The following is a 17,999-nucleotide window of genomic DNA, read 5'->3' as shown; positions in this document are numbered from 1 at the left end:
GAGTCAGACCAGAGTCAAAGCATTTGATCTTCATGCTGATTCTGGGCCAGTGACTTATAGAATTAGTGGCAGAGCCAGCGATACCGAAACTGCGCCACGGTGGGGTAGCGTTGATCGTTGAGGACCGACGTGGAGCGTTGAGGACAAGCACAGGCACAAGGTGGCTGCCAGGGGCTGGTAGAAGCCACTATTTTTTTTTATTTTTACTATCTTCAGGTTCCCTTTAAAGGTAGGGCTGACCCTGCAGAGACAGAGAGACACAGCAATAGCCATGGAAGTAGATGTGCTGCAGACAGGAACTTAGCATGACTCAGGTTGGCTGTATATTACCAGACAGGTCTGCTCTCCAGTTTCTGAATGAAGGTAATGTATATATTTATACATAATGGTTAGAAGGCCACTGTCTGCGCTGTTGTGTCTCCTGTTTCCCTTCCATCCCAGACTCCCAGCAATCACCTGGAGATTTATAGAAGGGTGACACCACCAGCAGTTACTGTCCCCGAGAAGATATATCTCCTACTTCCCGGACTGCAGCAGGGGAGAGGACAGAGACAAAGGGATGAGAAGCAGATTTGAGTGAGTGTGTCAATAAATGAAGGAACAGAATGCTTTGCAAGAAAAAAAAAAGGGTTCCTAGTGAGCAGAGAAGTCATCTTGTTAATGTAGTGGCTTGTTTGAAGGGCGATCTTCTTGAAATCCGGTGACACCACCCTTGCCCGTGTGTTCAGCCCCTCTAGCCCATAGACCGTAGACCAGGGAGGTAAGGGGGCGGAATACTCGCAGGGTCTTCATAGTTAAAAGGGATTCTCAGAACTTTGGACAAGGCATCCAGCTACGTACGAAACTTGGCAGCTCTACTCTGATTCCGAAAATGCATATTGCATCCCATAACCGTGGATGAGGTCATGGAAATTAATTGGGAATGTCAGCTGAGATGTAATGATAAAGCAGAAAGAGGCTGAATTATAGCTCCCCATTATGCTTCTTGGGAGCAGTTAATAATCACCGTGACTCCCACTTCAACGTCAGGAACTTCCATAACTCAGCCATCGCTACCTTTTGATTCTAGTGTGTTGGTGAGTGATCTCTGCCTATAAGCCATTGAGTCTCCATTAGTCTATAGAAATAATATATAGTATTCAGCACTTTACAGCGAATGTTACAAGCATGATAGCTCTCTTCATTACTGGCCCCAAGAGCATACACCTCCATAATGGCAGCGTGATGCAATGACAACTGACAACAGATTCGTGTCTCTCTTTAGAGCAGCGATGGGCACCTGTTCAGGCAGGTACCCACCATGTGATATTCCCGGCAACGTTTCCTGACAAAGGACCGTTTTCCGCTTTATGAAGCAACATCTTGTAACATCAGTTAACCTAAATTAAGTAAACAGTGTTTAGCTGCGTGCGGTGATCACGACCATCAGGACTGTCGCAATCGCTGATGATCATTCCGATCGTATGGCACCCATGCCACAATCACGTCGCCCCCGTCATGTGCCATTGTGCATACCCACTGCAGAAGATGGATAGGGGTACAATCGTTCGGCAGATCGCAGGTCGCCGGTAGTTCACTGATCATCTTCTGCCGTCTTCTCGTGGATACATAGCTTAAAGAGAATCTGTATTGTTAAAATCGCACAAAAGTAAACATACCAGTGCGTTAGGGGACATCTCCTATTACCCTCTGTCACAATTTCGCCGCTCCTTGCCGCATTAAAAGTGGTTAAAACCCGTTTTAAAAAGTTTGTTTATAAACAAACAAAATGGCCACCAAAACAGGAAGTAGGTTGATGAACAGTATGTCCACACATAGAAAATACATCCATACACAAGCAGGCTGTATACACCCTTCCTTTTGAATCTCAAGAGATCATTTGTGTGTTTCTTTCCCCCTGCAGCTATCTTCCACTGAAGTGTCAGGCTGTTTCTTCCTGCAGAGTGCAGACAGCTCTGCCTGTATGTAATTCCTCAGTATGTGAAAGCCCAGCCAGCACAGAGGAGGATTTATCCAGCTTGTAAAAGATAATAGAGCAGAGAGAAGCTGCACTAATCTAAATAACACACAGCAGTGTGCAGAGAGGGTCCTGGAGGGGGGAGATGCATCACAGAACCACAACACTGAAGAACTTGGCAGCCTTCCAGACACAGGCCTGACAAGTCTGACAAGAGAGAGATAAGTTGATTTATTACAGAGATGGTGATAGTAGAACGTGCTGCAGTAAGCCAGAACACATTAGAATAGCTTTTGGAACTTGTAGGATGATAAAAAACCGGAATGCAATTTTTGTTACGGAGTCTCTTTAAAGAGGAACTGTAGTGAAAATAACATAATGAATAAAATTGCTTATTTTTACAATTTTCATTTATAGTGTACTACCTGATGGCCCAGCCCATTTGGCTGGTGTTGGCTCCCCCCACTTTTTCTAAGCCTAACACCACACAATTACTCAATGACCTAGTGTGTGAGCTTTGCGGTCTTCGGCATCAATAATTTGCATTGAAATGAGACAAATCTAATTGGCTGTGACTCCACCCCCTTTTCTGAATTTGAAACTCCGTCACCCAATGACCAACTGTACCAGGTTTGAGGCGTGTGCCATTAACAGTGCAAGAATGGCACCAATTAAATATTCCTATTGAAAATCAATAGGTGAATTTCGATTGGCTTTTGTAGGCTCCACCCACTTTTCTGAATATTAATCCCAGTCACCCAGTGACCAACTGTGCAAAGTTTGAGAACCCTGCCATTACCAGTGTAAGAATGACTGCAGTTTATATTTTCCCAGTGAAATTTGTATTTGTCTCCACCCACTTTTTGGATATGGGGATAAAAAGTATACTATATGTTATTCCAGGTAAGGTACTATCTGTGTGCCAAATGTCATTCAAATCCGTTCAGCCGTTGTTGCGTGATCGAGTAACAAACATCCAAACTCTCACATTTATAATATTAGTGAGATTTAGTCAGTATTTACCCATTGTAAATTCTCTCCTCTCCCTGACTTACATTATGAAATGTATCACTGGTGGTGACATCTTTAGTCCTGCCGGGTGATCTGTTCAGAATGTTCGTTACTGTGCACAGAGGGAGATATTTTTGCTTGGCAGTTCAAAATAGCCCTTATTTCCCACAATGAAGCAAGATTCACAGACAGCAAACAGTCAGGACCATGGTCATGACATCACGCTTTGGGAGGAGTTTCACCACAATATCAGCCATATATACTTTTCTTATGATCTGTTCAAGAAGGTAAAGATTTCAGATGGGAAAGGGGGTATCAGCTACTAATTGGAATAAAGATTGGTTAAAGTTCCTCTTTAAGATAACTTGGACCTCACGTGTAGCTTGAAAGATAAGTACTACTCCGTATAATTTAAAGAGAACCCAAGGTGGAGTAGAATAAAAAACACTTACCTAAAAAAGAGAGAAGTTACTGGCTGCTGCCCGGAAGCCTCTGGAAGTACTTGGTCCACGCTCCTGTACATGCAGAAGCGCGGCATTGCTTCACCCGCACAAGTATGATGATATGGGGCTTATTGGTCCTTTTGTGCTTTGATTAAACTACAAGCATTTTACTGCTCAATGCAGTGCAACACTATGTGGCCATCGACTCCCCTTCCCCCTCTCACAGAAAATAGCCAACATATCTGACCAACAGAGTAACCAAGCAGCTTAGGGTGATCCAAACTACTAGGAATGTATAGGGGGATAAAAGGAACCAAAAAGCCCTCCTACTAAAAAAGCAAAGCTTGGTGTAATTTGCCTTGTTAAAACAGAAGGAAATTTGCAATAATTCAGTTATAAGTGAACATTTGTGGTTACCCACAATGCTCTACTGAATATGCAAATCATCCCTTTTCGCCCTTGGTAAGCCAAGCAAGCATCCAGAACCGCTGGTGTATAGCAAGCCTATAGCTTTAAGTCTGTGTAAAACTTAAAGCTATAAGCTTGCTATACACCAGCGGTTCTGGATGCTTGCTTGGCTTACCAAGGGCGAAAAGGGATGATTTGCATATCTGACCAAAAACTGTCCAAAACTCGATCAAAAACGAATCAATCAGATAAGTTGTGGGTAAAAGTTGTTGAGAAAAAATACATACATGGCCAGCTAGTTCAGTAAAGATGACTATTTATTTGCTGCAGCATTAAAGTGAGACTATTTTATGCTCAAGAAAATGTCATAATACAATCCAGCAGGTGGCGCTCTCAACAAAAGTAATATTTTATCAAATTTCATACAAGTCCAGTAAAAAATAAACACCTTTGTTAACACATTTATAATTATACAATTAAATGAATCAAACAATTATGATTATAAAAAAAACTACTAAACCTTTTCTTCAAACATAGACCTTCTAATAAGTATCTCATTACTGGGATGAAACGTCCAGTACAAAAAACGTAACATTGCTCGGGAATCCAGATTGTAATTAAGGCGCTGGAACTCACCAGTTAAGGGCTGGAACTCACTAGAAATCACTGTAGCGCTTTTAAGTCCCACCAGCACTCTGTGCATCGATTCCTAAGGCGATTGTGATAACATGATCAGGGGTGTGACAGGGGCGGGGGCATAAGTGTCCCTCTTTCTTATCTCAAAAAGTTGGGAGGCGTGCATAAATGTCAGCATTGTGTGATGGAAATTGTTAAAAAAAATACTAATAAGAAAGCTTCATGTAATATTTTCTCATTTGCAGGACCTGAGACACAAGGATTCTGGCTGGGTAGTCACACTGAAGGTTGTTACCATAGCTACGAGGAAAAAAAAAAACATTTTTTTCTTCACTGGATGCAGACTGAAGTAAGAAAGGTCATTTTTAATACAGTGAAATCATGTTTTTTTTTTAAATTACATATTTATGAACACAAGATGTGTTTACTGCATTGAGGACTAGACAGGAGTCGCAGTGCTCCTGTAGATGTGCTCCCCAATTACTGATTTATAAAATAAATAAATAAATGCATGTAGTAGGAATACATATATTTTGCCACTACTCTACTTTAGCTTGTTGGAGTACTACTTTTGGTGAAAGCATTGTCAGAATTGGGCCCACAATGTTCTTAGTAAATCCACTGAAGGGGGATGACACCTGCATCGGCGCAAGTATTGTCATACAATTGTGGGTTTGCAGAGCACGTTAACTTGCCTTTTTTCAGTAGACATTAATCTCTATAAAAATAAAAACCACATGGGTTATGCGGGAAAGTAGTGCAGGTTGTATCTTTTTTGAACACTATGCGTCACCATAGACTATCATTACATGCGATTCTGCATGCGTTGTTTTTATATGTGCCAAAATGCTGTGGATTTCCTTATGTGTGAACCCTGCCTGAATGTTTGGGGATATACAGTACAGGCCTGTAGTGCTAAACAGGAAGTACTCCCTGGTCGTGGCATAGCTTCCGATTGGAGGAAGCTAGCGGAGGCGGGGAGCGGCTTGTAGTGGAGGAGGCGGGGGAGGCAATGCAGAGAAACTGATTGACAAGCCTCAGGTAAACCAGCAGATTGTTTCTAGCCTGGCGCTATTTATCAGGGGGGACAGCAGAGCCCGGGGGGAGGGGCGGGGTGGGACTAGCAGTGGCAATAGAAGGACACAGAGGCATGTCATTTTGCCTCTATGTCCTATTAAGATTTTAAAAATCCACCTCGGGTTCTCTTTAAAAAGGCAAACTTTTGCTTTGCTTGAAAATACCCCAAAGATGCAACGCGTTTCGCGGGCACAGCCCACTTCTTCAGGCAATAAGCAGGGGATAAACAACAGCAATTCAGTTGTAGCAAGCAGAGCACCTCTGTGATTGATTGTTGGTGCTCTGCTTGCTATAACTGAATTGCTGTTGTTTATCCCCTGCTTATTGCCTAAAGAAGTGGGCTGTGCCCGCGAAACGTGTTGCATCTTTGGGGTATTTTCAATAAATGTGTATATCTATATATTTACAGTCCTTGGTGTCTGCTTTAACGGAGGCGAGTCCACCACTTCCTCCCAGCAATTTTTTTAAAATTTTATGTACTTTTATCCTTCTGGCGCCTCTGTTCACCTACCAATATATTTGAGTCCACCCCAGGAGGAAGGGTGATCTACCCCCTTTCTTCCTATCTACAGAGAGCGACTTCTTAATCCTGAGTGAGGACAGGTCTAATCTCCTCACCTGCCTAATGAGTGGTTACCTAGGTGGTAACCCGTGTTTGTGAGTATTACCATCTCACTGTTTCATTTATCCAATCAATTTTGACATACCGTATATACTCGCATATAAGCCGACCCGCATATAAGCCGACCCCCCAACTTTTCCCTGAAAAAACAGGGAAAAATGATTGACCCCCATATAAGCCAGGGGTAGGAAATGCTGGATTGGTGCAGCCCCCCAGTGTGTCCCAATATAGCTAGTATAGTGCCCAGTATAGGTAGGTAGTGTCCAGTATAGCTAGTATAGTGCCCAGTATAGCTAGTAAAGTGCCCAGTATAGCTAGTAAAGTGCCCAGTATAGCCAGTATAGTGCCCAGTATAGGTAGGTAGTGCCTCAGTTTAGCTAGTATAGTGCCCAGTTTAGCTAGTATAGTGCCCCAGTATGGCTAGTAAAGTGCCCAGTTTAGTTAGTATAGTGCCCAGTTTAGCCAGTATAGTGCCCAGTTTAGCTAGTATAGTGCCCAGTTTAGCCAGTATAGTGCCCAGTTTAGCCAGTATAGTGCCCAGTTTAGCTAGTATAGTGCCCCAGTTTAGCTAGTAAAGTGCCCAGTTTAGTGCCCAGTTTAGCCAGTATAGTGCCCAGTTTAGCTAGTATAGTGCCCCAGTATGGCTAGTAAAGTGCCCAGTTTAGCCAGTATAGTGCCCAGTTTAGCCAGTATAGTGCCCAGTTTAGCCAGTATAGTGCCCCAGTATGGCTAGTAAAGTGCCCAGTTTAGCCAGTATAGTGCCCAGTTTAGCCAGTATAGTGCCCAGTTTAGCCAGTATAGTGCCCCAGTATGGCTAGTAAAGTGCCCAGTTTAGCCAGTATAGTGCCCAGTTTAGCTAGTATAGTGCCCAGTTTAGCCAGTATAGTGCCCAGTTTAGCTAGTATAGTGCCCAGTTTAGCTAGTATAGTGCCCAGTTTAGCCAGTATAGTGCCCAGTTTAGCTAGTATAGTGCCCAGTTTAGCTAGTATAGTGCCCAGTTTACCTAGTATAGTGCCCAGCATAGGTGGGTAGTGGGTAGTGGGTAGTGCTCCCTCCCCCCCCGCTCCCCCCGCGGCCGCCGCTGCTATTTTACCTTCTTAGACAGCGGCCGCTTCCTAATCCGCGTTCCTCTTCTTTCTCACCGAGTGTCAGTGTATCACAGCAGCGCGGCGGGCTGCTGCCTTTTTGGGGGTCAAAAATTCGGCTTGTATGCGAGTATATACACCATATTGGGCTCTCGATTTCTCTTCAACTTTTGTTTTGCTTAACCTTTTAGCCTCTTACACACTCCTAGCTTGCTGGGTAATCTGTAACTTTGTATTATTTAGCATTGACATCTTGCACAGCACTTCACAGTGTATATAGTCATCATGTCACTGACAATCTAATCCCTATCACAGGCAAAGGACAACTTCAGGGCCTTTTCTAGTTTGCACAGAAGCTCCTGCCTCCCTGTAACTAAAAAGGTACCAGATAACATTACACATTGTATTGTTCCTATTTGTGAAATAATGTGATTAAAGTATACAAAGTTCCTAGCGCAGACTGCGTGGCTGTTTTTCTGTATCATGCAGGGCTTTGGGACTACTGTAATTAATGTAATTAAGCCGTTACATGCTGAAGAATTAGTTGATTAACTAAAGCCAGAAAGAAGAAACTGCAACTTGCCAAGTGTTTGCTTCATTATGAGCAATTTTGATTCTTTGCAGCAAATACCAATCATTACCTGAAGATCGGGGAGAGGAGCTTCTAAGACATAGAGGTACTCTGATTGAACATCGTTTGCTGTAAAGTCACGCTTGAAAAAGCGCTTGTAAACGAGACTGTTAGCACATATGAAACGGGCTGAATCCACTGAGGCTAATCTATGCAGTGTGACTTATAAAGTCTTAAAAGATGCCTGTGTGAAAAACTGACAGCACATATCAAACGGGCTGAATTCACTGAGGCTGAGTGATGCACTGTTGGAACTGATACCTGTTTATTGCACAAAATTGATCAACTCTTCTCATGAATAGGATCTTAATATACGATTATTTTTGGAATAGTTGCTGGAAAGAAAGAAAAGAAAAAAGCCTTTTTTCTATGCTCCAGGAATCCTATGCTATTAAGGACTGCCAATAAGCAATCAAGAGTCTAGGTGTAGATCTTAATTAGCTCAGGTTGTTAGGAAGAGGTTTTTGATACACCTGATGAATTCATGGTATGATTGTGAATAGTATGAAAGGCACGAGTGTTTTGTTATAGGTGTGGTTTTTTTACCATTTTATCTATGTACATGAGAATTTTATAGATTAAATCATTATCATTAGCGCGTGTTCCTTATTTATAAACTGTTTATAGTTGATTTTTGAGGGTCTTGGGATTCCCTCTTTGGAACTTGCAGCTTAGGTGCTCTAGTCTCCTTAGCGCCAACTTCTGCTAATAAAGTTTGTAGACATTACCTATAATTGTTACAGAACATTACGGGAACCATTTCGGTAAGTATATGTATTTTAAAGTTTACATTTTTCATTATTTATTGTACTAGCCATTAGACCTGTTTCAAATTAACGGGTGCTAGGTTGTGCCTCCCTGCCGCTCACTCCCTTTTTAGACAAGACAAAAAACATTTTCTGTCGGACTCAAAGCTTAAGCTGCAGCCACCAGTGCGCACTCGGTAGGCAGTAAGCGGTGTTAGGGAGTCTTGCCCAAGGAATCCTTACTGAACAGGTGCTGCTGGCTAACTGAACAGGAAGAGGCAAGATTTGAACCCAGGTCGCCTGTGTCAGAGGCAGAGCCCTTAACCATTACAGACTGCGCAAGCGCAGTACGTTGATACATAATGATGCCTGGATGCAGAGACCAGCCCTATTTAAAGGGGCACTATGGCGAAAAATTTTAAAATGTAAAATATGTGCAAACATAGACAAATAAGAAGTACGTTTTTTCCAGAGTAAAATGTGCCATAAATGACTTTTCTCCAATGTTGCTGTAACTTATAGTAGGTAGTTGAAATCTAACAGAAGCGACAGGTTTTGGACTAGTCCATCTCTTCATAGGGGATTCTCAGCAAGGCTTTAATGCTTTATAAAGATATACCCTAAAAAAGATTTAAACAAGGATGCTGCCCAGCTTTCCCTGCTCGCTACACAGTTTTTTGGCTGTTGGACAGAGCAACTGCCATTCACTAAGGGCTTTTGAAAATAAATACCTGAGAATCCCTCATGAAGAGATGGATTAGTCCAAAACCTGTCGCTTCTGTCAGATTTCTACTACCTACTGTAAGTGACAGCAACATAGGAGAAAAGTAATTTATGGCTCATTTTACTCTGGAAAAAAACGTACTTCTTATTTGTATGTGTTTGTATGTGCCCCTTTAAATAGGGTTGTTTATTTAGCACTAAATAGATATGTAAACATACAGCGCTATACAGCCACTTGTGAAAAATGCCATGATGTAAAAATGCTTTCAAAAATAATGCAATGAATAGCCAATAACAACTTACACGGTGCATAAACAGAAAATAGTAACACCTTACATCAAATCTATATCTGGTGTGATCACCCTTTTCCTTCAGAACAGCATAAATTCTCCGAGATACACCTGGACATAGGTCTTGTAGGAACGTGTTCCAAACAGCTAGGAAAACTAGCCACAGTCAGGGTGGTGCCCATACATCACTCGATTTTGCAGGCGGATCAACCTTGATCTGGTAATTTTATCTGATTAGGAGAATCGATATGTGGCCACTCAATCAATCTTTCAATTGATTTCCCTCCAGAAACAGTTGATAGTATCTATCAGGAATGCTGGTAAATGCAGTGGTGAAAGCTCACCTGTCACGGCGGGGCAAATCCTGGCAACCTCCAGTGTCTGGCGTCACTGCAAGCACCTGTAAGGCTTGCGGACGGCAGGCGGCGTTGGGGCGGCCAGGAAGTAGCGTCATCCTGTGACGTCCCGTTCGGTGGCGGCGGTACAGAGATCGTCGCGATCGGTGTATCTCGTCCTCGCAGGGGGACATGAAGCCGCGCCGGCTAGCCGTCCCTGGATGTTGCATGCGGCTTCTAGGGACGGCCGAAACGATGCGTTAAATCGGGATCAGAACGCCGCGTTTATGCAATCGACGGTAACCGCGCAATGCTAAACGCTCCTATTCACTTGAATGGGAGAGTTTAGCCGATGGGTCCCGAACGCTTGACGGTAGACGCCGCCAAGCGTCCGTGTGAACCGGCCCTAACACATGACACCGGCACATGTAGCGATGTCACTAAATGTATTGGTGTCATGTGGTACAGGGGCTTGTGGTGACATCAGGCAACGGAGAAGGGCAAGATTTGCGCAGGCTTGAGGATACCCGGAGGGTTTTGACTCCAAAGTTCCATCACATTTCTTTCATGATATAGCCAGCATTAGTGTATACCATAAAGCACAGTATATTTAGCATGTTTTTTGGTACCCCCTCCAGCAGATAGTGCCCTAAGTAAATGCCTAGGTTGCTTATAATTATCTTGTATGTACATAGCACGCACATATTTATTACTGATATTTTACTATGACCTAACCTAACCCTCCTCTCACATAGGACCTTTGCTTTACCGATGCCTAACCCTAATATTCCCTCCTGGTGACGCCTAAAAAAACCCTTAGGACCCCCCAGTCCTAACACTAAAGACCCCCACCGCAAAGCCACGATTAGTGGCAATACACAAAAATTTGGGTGCCTGGGGTGGCTGATAAACAGCAGCAATAGATGGATATTTTGGCGCCCGGAGTCACCCAATAAAATCCGCGCACGCAAATTTTCATCTATTGCCTCTAATCGCTGTTTATATAATTACCGCCCATGGCGGTTCCCATCTTACTAGGGTGCCTCAGCCGCCCGTTTTTCCTTTTTTGAATGAATCTACGTGTTATTGGGATATGGGAGAATACCAGAAGGCATAAAGAAAATCGACACGAACATACATGCCTATGCCTAGAAACGGCCCTGGGATTAACTCTGTTCTCCAGTGCTCTCCTGCCCTAGAGATTCTTTACCAATTGGGCCATTTGGGCCATGTGGCTGAGGATTACACCCTTCCCACCCCTACACATTTTTCTATTAAAGAATAAAGCCTTTTGTCTTGAAACGTTTGCGCAGGAAGTGCAGGCTGCGAGCGTCTCAGTATTTCTCACCCGCCCTCGCTAGGTGAGTACAACTTCTGGCAGTCATTCAGGATATGGAGAATTAAATAACATTAAAATCATTGGTGCTTTGCAGGCCAAATCGAAGGGAACATTATAACCGAGAAAATGAGAGAGAGAACAAAGCCAGAAGAAGAAAGAGTAGTAAAAACAGGTACAGTATAGGAAAAGATCATTATTGGAAATACGCTGATATTGACAGAGTGGGAGAGGGTCATTATAAAATAACAAGGAGAAGGGAGCGGACTGAGGCCGAGGGAGTGAGCGAGGAGATGGAGTCTAATAAAAATTCAAAAGACTGAAGCCTCATGCTGTGTGCACCTGTCTGTGGGAAGACAATGCCTCCCTCCCCCCTCACTCCCCGCTACACAGAGCAGCTTGTGTGCATAGCAGGGACTGCTCACACTGGTCCTATAGGGAGCCAGAACTTATCACCTATACACAGTCCAGCCAACCACCCTGATCACACTCTGCTGGATGTAGGCAGGCATAGCGTGTCATTTATCTGACTGCTGTTCCTTGCCTTGTTGGTATGTAAGAATAGAATAAAGGAATAGGGTTCATATGTTTTTATCTAAACAATTAAAGAGGAACTTTAGCAGAAAGGGGAGAAATATAAATCAATACACTGCTAAGTGAGAAGTTAAAAAACAGACAGGAGATCAAGAAATGATCGATACTTGTATAATTTGTTCATGTTGTGTGACCCACAGTCAGCCTGCATGTAATCATATTTACCCCTGGCAGACATGGAAAAAAAAACAGACAGCACCATTATCTATAACCCCACCCCCTAAAAATGTGATAGGCTAAAAGTTTTTTTTTTTACAGCTATACATATGCACAGAGCAAAATACTACATGCTTGGCAGTTGGAAACAGCTGTTATTTCCTACAATGCAACGAGGTTCACAGAACGGAAACTGTCAGGACCATGGTCATGACATAACTCTGTGGGAGGGGTTTCACTACAATATCAGCCATACAGACCCATCTGATGATCTATTGGAGAAAAGGCAAAGATTTCTCATGGGAAAGGGGGTATCAGCTACTGATTGGGACGAAGAGCAATCCTTGGTTAACGTTTCGCTTTAATATCAGTAACTTCAAAAAAATAATTATTTTGAACATTATTTTGTTTAGCAATGAATCAATATTGATAATGGAATTATAAAATAATGTATAATTATATTATAAATTATTATAATTTATATATAAAAACATATACAATGTATATATTAAAAACATCTTATGATGTTTTCGATATGTATAATAAGATAAGTGCACAGGGTAGCTCTCAGGGCCTGATTAGAACTTCTATCATTGGACTTCTGCATTTGGGTTTCTGCTGATTATTTTTCCTTTCAATACATGTTTATTGTTTTATTTTTTACTTTCAAAAATAACTGTTTTCTCAATAAAAAAAATTCAAACTAAAAATAACTGAACTCCAGTATATGGCAATTCCTTTTTATATAATACCAAATTACAATAAGGCAAAGAGGATCCAATTGGCTGGCACTCTATACTCCTGACAACCATACACTTAAAGGACCATTCAATCCTGAACGATGCACAGCAGCTATTGTGTACAGACGTACACAATAATAGCAGAGGGATAAAGCTGGGCACTGGTTCCAAATTTGCAAAGATTTTATTGTAGATTTTCACAAAACCAGAAACATGCATTGATGAAAGATCAGCCTGACATCCGTTTCATGGGTCTCCGTGCTTCTTCAGAGAACAGTACACAAATTACAGCTACAGAGTGCCAGAAAGTTTGGTATTCAGAGCAATCATTGGTAACATCCATTTCATGGGTCTCCCTGCTTCTTCAGAGGACAATGCACAAATTACAGCTACAAAGTGCCAGAAAGCTTGGTATTCAGAGCAATCATTGCCAGCATTCCTTTCATAAGTCTCCCTGCTTCGTCAGAGGACAGTACACAAATTACAGCTACAGACTGCCAGAAAGCTTGGTATTCAGAGCAATCATTGCTAACATTCATTTCATGGGTCTCCCTGCTTCTTCAGAGGACAGTACACAAATTACAGCTACAGACTGCCAGAAAGCTTGGTATTCAGAGCAATCATTGCTAACATTCATTTCATGGGTCTCCCTGCTTCTTCAGAGGACAGTACACAAATTACAGCTACAGACTGCCAGAAAGCTTGGTATTCAGAGCAATCATTGCTAACATTCATTTCATGGGTCTCCCTGTTTCTTCAGAGGACAGTACACAACAAATTACAGCTACAGACTGCCAGAAAGCTTGGTATTCAGAGCAATAGTTACATAGTTACATATAGTTACATAGTTATTTTGGTTGAAAAAAGACATACGTCCATCGAGTTCAACCAGTATAAAGTAAAACACCAGCCTGCTCCCTCACATATCCCTGTTGATCCAGAGGAAGGCGAAAAAACCCTTACAAGGCATGGTCCAATTAGCCCCTAAAGGGAAAAATTCCTTCCCGACTCCAGATGGCAATCAGATAAAATCCCTGGATCAACATCATTAGGCATTACCTAGTAATTGTAGCCATGGATGTCTTTCAACGCAAGGAAAGCATCTAGGCCCGCTTTAAATGCAGGTATAGAGTTTGCCATAACGACTTCCTGTGGCAATGCATTCCACATCTTAATCACTCTTACTGTAAAGAACCCTTTCCTAAATAAATGGCTAAAACAGTTTTTCCTCCATGCGCAGATCATGTCCTCTAGTCCTTTGAGAAGGCCTAGGGACAAAAAGCTCATCCGCCAAGCTATTATATTGCCCTCTGATATATTTATACATGTTAATTAGATCCCCTCTAAGGCGTCTTTTCTCTAGACTAAATAAACCCAGTTTATCTAACCTTTCTTGATAAGTGAGACCTTCCATCCCACGTATCAATTTTGTTGCTCGAGTCGTCTCTGCACCTGCTCTAAAACTGCAATATCTTTTTTGTAATGTGGTGCCCAGAACTGAATTCCATATTCCAGATGTGGCCTTACTAGAGAGTTAAACAGGGGCAATATTATGCTAGCATCTCGAGTTTTTATTTCCCTTTTAATGCATCCCAAAATTTTGTTAGCTTTAGCTGCAGCTGCTTGGCATTGAGTATGATTATTTAACTTGTTGTCAATGAGTACTCCTAAGTCCTTCTCCAAGTTTGATGTCCCCAACTGTATCCCATTTATTTTGTATGGTGCTAGACCATTAGTACGTCCAAAATGCATGACTTTACATTTGTCAACATTGAATTTCATCTGCCATGTATGTGCCCATATAGCCATCCTATCCAGATCCTGTTGCAATATGACACTATCTTCCTGAGAGTTGATGATTCTGCACAATTTTGTATCATCTGCAAAAATAGCAACATTGCTCACTACTGCATCTACTAGGTCATTAACAAATAAATTGAAGAGCACTGGACCCAGAACAGACCCCTGTGGGACCCCACTGCTAACAGTCTCCCATTTTGAGTACGATCCATTGACCACAACTCTTTGTTTTCTGTCTATTAGCCAGTTCCCTATCCATGAACACAGACTCTTCCCCAGTCCTTGCATCCTCAACTTTTGCACCAGACTTTTGTGGGGAACAGTGTCGAAGGCCTTTGCAAAGTCCAAGTATATCACATCTACAGCATTCCCAATATCCATATTAGCATTCACTACCTCATAAAAGCTGTGCATGTTAGTCAAACAGGACCTGTCTTTAGTAAACCCATGTTGATGCTGAGAAATAAGATTATTTTCTACTATGAATCATAACAGAAAGCTTGGTATTCAGAGCAGTTAGACATTTTCCTAGGTATTAACACATTATGTTTGTCTTCAAAAATATAACAGTTTTATAGGGTTAACATTAACATGACACAGTGAGTTGGTCTAGTTGTACTTGTAATGGCATTTTCATATTTAAAGTACAACAGGATAAACGGCTGTAAGTACAGCAGAGAAAGAGGGGAGGTTTCTCAAGCTAGGTTATGTATTTATAGGAACCCACCTTTGTCCAGTTGACCTTCAATAAAGACTCAGCTATTCCTCCTTGTTGTGCATGTAGTATGCTTAAAGGAAACATCTGATGATTAAAAAAAGATCTACTTACCTGGGGCTTCCTCCAGCCCCTGTCAGCCTATCTGTCTCTCCCAGCAGCTCCAGGGTCCCCTTTGTTGTAGATGCCAACCTCACCAGATTGGCATCTTCTGCACCTGCATGAGCGCGCGCAGAATGCTCCAGGCCATGTGAGCATGATTGCAAGTGGCATCCAGAGCTGCCGTGAGGGACATATCGGCTGCCAGGGGCTGGAGGAACTCCCTGTTAAATAGAACTTGTTTTTTTTTCCTCTGATATTCCATTTAAGGTAACTTTTCTACTCTCTAAGACATGATAGATTGGTATTCTGGTGACGTTGTGTATATTTTCCACGTCTGCTATATCTGTCGGAAGCTGTGTACTGTGTTGGATTAATTCTTCCATTTCTTGTTTTTTTTTTTTTTACTTTAGCTAACCACCTTTTGATAGTCGGGGTAGTGGTAGTTTTCCAGAGGACAGAAATCTGGGCTCTTGCCACATTTAAAGAGGAGCTGTTAGGTATAAGGTCTCAGAGAAAAAAAACACATATATCAGTAGGTAAATATTGGCTGTACTCACTTTACATATGCATTTCACTGTCCACGTTTGGATTTCACAGAATTTTTATATAGAATTTGCAGAGAATGATGCTCCTGACAGTTCATGGCAGGTTCCATGTTTGTCTGTCTCCTATGAAGCCAATTGTGTCGTCATGTCCTCCCTGCTTCCTGATGATTCCACTCACAAAAAAGATCGTAATGGACAACACTACTGTGCAGTGAATATTAATTAGCCATGTGGCTAGGAACAATAGCGGACTCCTGCAGTGTACTCTGCCCTGTGATTTTTCAGTGCTGTGAGCTGGACTGCATTGCAAGCTGCTGTAACATGAGCCTGTAACTTCTCACTAGCAGCCAAGGGGAGGACCCAAGGTGGGAAGAATCAGCCCCAGAATGCTTTGCAGTATGTTATGCGGCCTCTCGTCCTTTTAAGAGCTTGGGAATAACAGCCTTGCTTTTCAGCACACATCAAAAGTAAGAGATATTTTTAACTTCAGTATTGCCTTTTTGGCTTCCTTCTAAACTGTTTAACACAGGAGAATATAGGTTTAAATTAGTTTTTGCAGCCTGACAGTTACTCTTTAACAAGAGAGGTAGAGCCATTTTCTTATATTCTCTGTGACTGTATGCCGCAATGTGTAGCAGGAAGGCATATAGTTCGAGGGGGATCCTAAAGTTCATGGCTTTTTGTATTATGTTGTGGATCTCCGACCAATATGGCCTAATTAATGGGCAGGACCACATCAAGTGAAGAAGTGAACCCTCGTCAATATTATATCTCCAGCATTTGACATGTTTTGTTATCAAATTTGTGTATTGATTCTGGTGTTTTATACCACGGTGTTTGCACCTTGAAGTTTTGCTCCTGAGCCCAAGAGTTTCTTTTGGATTTGTGGGTGTTGAAGAAAATGTTGTCCCACTGCCGGTTAGAGATGGGTTTCATACACTAGCGTAATACTTAGATTTTTTGAAAGTAATTTGTATGTCCACGCTAAGAGGTGTTTCTTGGGTTGTGTGAAAATGAATTTGTCCTCAGACAGTTCTTTCTCTTTTTAGCTTATGGTTTGTTTTGAGTGATGTGATATAGTGTCTGATTTGTAAGTATTGCCATTTTAGTAGCTTAGATAGGCCAGAGAGTATCTTACTTTGTGAGTAATTGAGGATGGTGTCTTTTTGTATAAGGTCTCTTATCCTGAGAGTTGTGTTTGTTGTCCACCATTTTAGAATGTTTTTTCAAGGCCTGGTACAAAGTTTTGGTTTGTGTTTCAGAGGGGTTAGCAGACTACCATGTTCTGAAACTTTCCTTTTTCGTGTATTTTTATAGAAGTTTTAATCGTTGGAGTGATGATAAGGTGGTCTTTGGTAACTTTAAGTGCTTAGGCGGGTGTACACCGAGGTAGGCTTTGGAGAAGAGTGTCGTAATTTTCGATATTAACCAATTCCCTGAAAGTAGTGCTGTCTAACCAGTTTATGATCCTGGCCAGGTGGGCAGCCGCATAATATCTGGAAAGGTCTGGGAGACCCATTCCTCCTTTAGTTTTAGGCAAGGACAAGACTTCATATTTTAGCCTAGGTCTTTAGCTTCCCCACAAGAAACTAGTGATGGCTTTGTGCAGGTCGGCTAGGTATGCTTTAGATATCTGGATTGGTATGTTCTGAAACAAATATAACAGCCTTGGACCACATATATTTCTAACCCAGTTGGATCACTTATTAATAATGTTCCTTGGAAGGTTTCAATTGCCAGCATAAACTACAGAAGAAAGAACTCAGCTCACCGCAGCTCCATGGTGGCAGCACATATCAGTCATGGCTATTATTGTAGTAACATTATAAGTAATCTAATGAAGCCCTACTTGAAATATTTGCTTGGAGAGATTTGGCACATGGAAAGGTTAAGCTCTGTACTGTATCATGAATCCAAGCTGGTGCTTTGTATGAAGAAACACAATCCCTGGCAGAGTGGAGGTACGTCAGGTTCAAAGGCTTCATGCCCACACCTTGAAATAATTGATTGCGTTCTGTGTAACTCTCAGCAATATTTCACCTCTCTG

The 17,999-nt window shown here is 42.0% G+C and overlaps 1 long non-coding RNA gene across 1 annotated transcript in view; it reads left to right on the top strand.

Annotated features, from left to right (window-relative positions):
• LOC137544006 (uncharacterized) overlaps positions 1–17,999 on the top strand; it is a 125,574-nt gene that overhangs the window by 87,252 nt on the left and 20,323 nt on the right. Inside the window, exons 4-6 of the long non-coding RNA XR_011025696.1 lie at positions 4,701–4,804; positions 7,555–7,620; positions 11,398–11,475. This is a non-coding gene — a long non-coding RNA (uncharacterized lncRNA). The remainder of the gene's footprint in view (positions 1–4,700; positions 4,805–7,554; positions 7,621–11,397; positions 11,476–17,999) is intronic.

Source organism: Hyperolius riggenbachi, chromosome 2 (assembly GCF_040937935.1).
Source record: "Hyperolius riggenbachi isolate aHypRig1 chromosome 2, aHypRig1.pri, whole genome shotgun sequence".
Classification (NCBI taxonomy): domain Eukaryota; kingdom Metazoa; phylum Chordata; class Amphibia; order Anura; family Hyperoliidae; genus Hyperolius; species Hyperolius riggenbachi.
The sequence above is the reverse complement of the archived record's forward strand: the minus strand, read 5'-3'. Positions and strand labels throughout refer to the sequence as shown.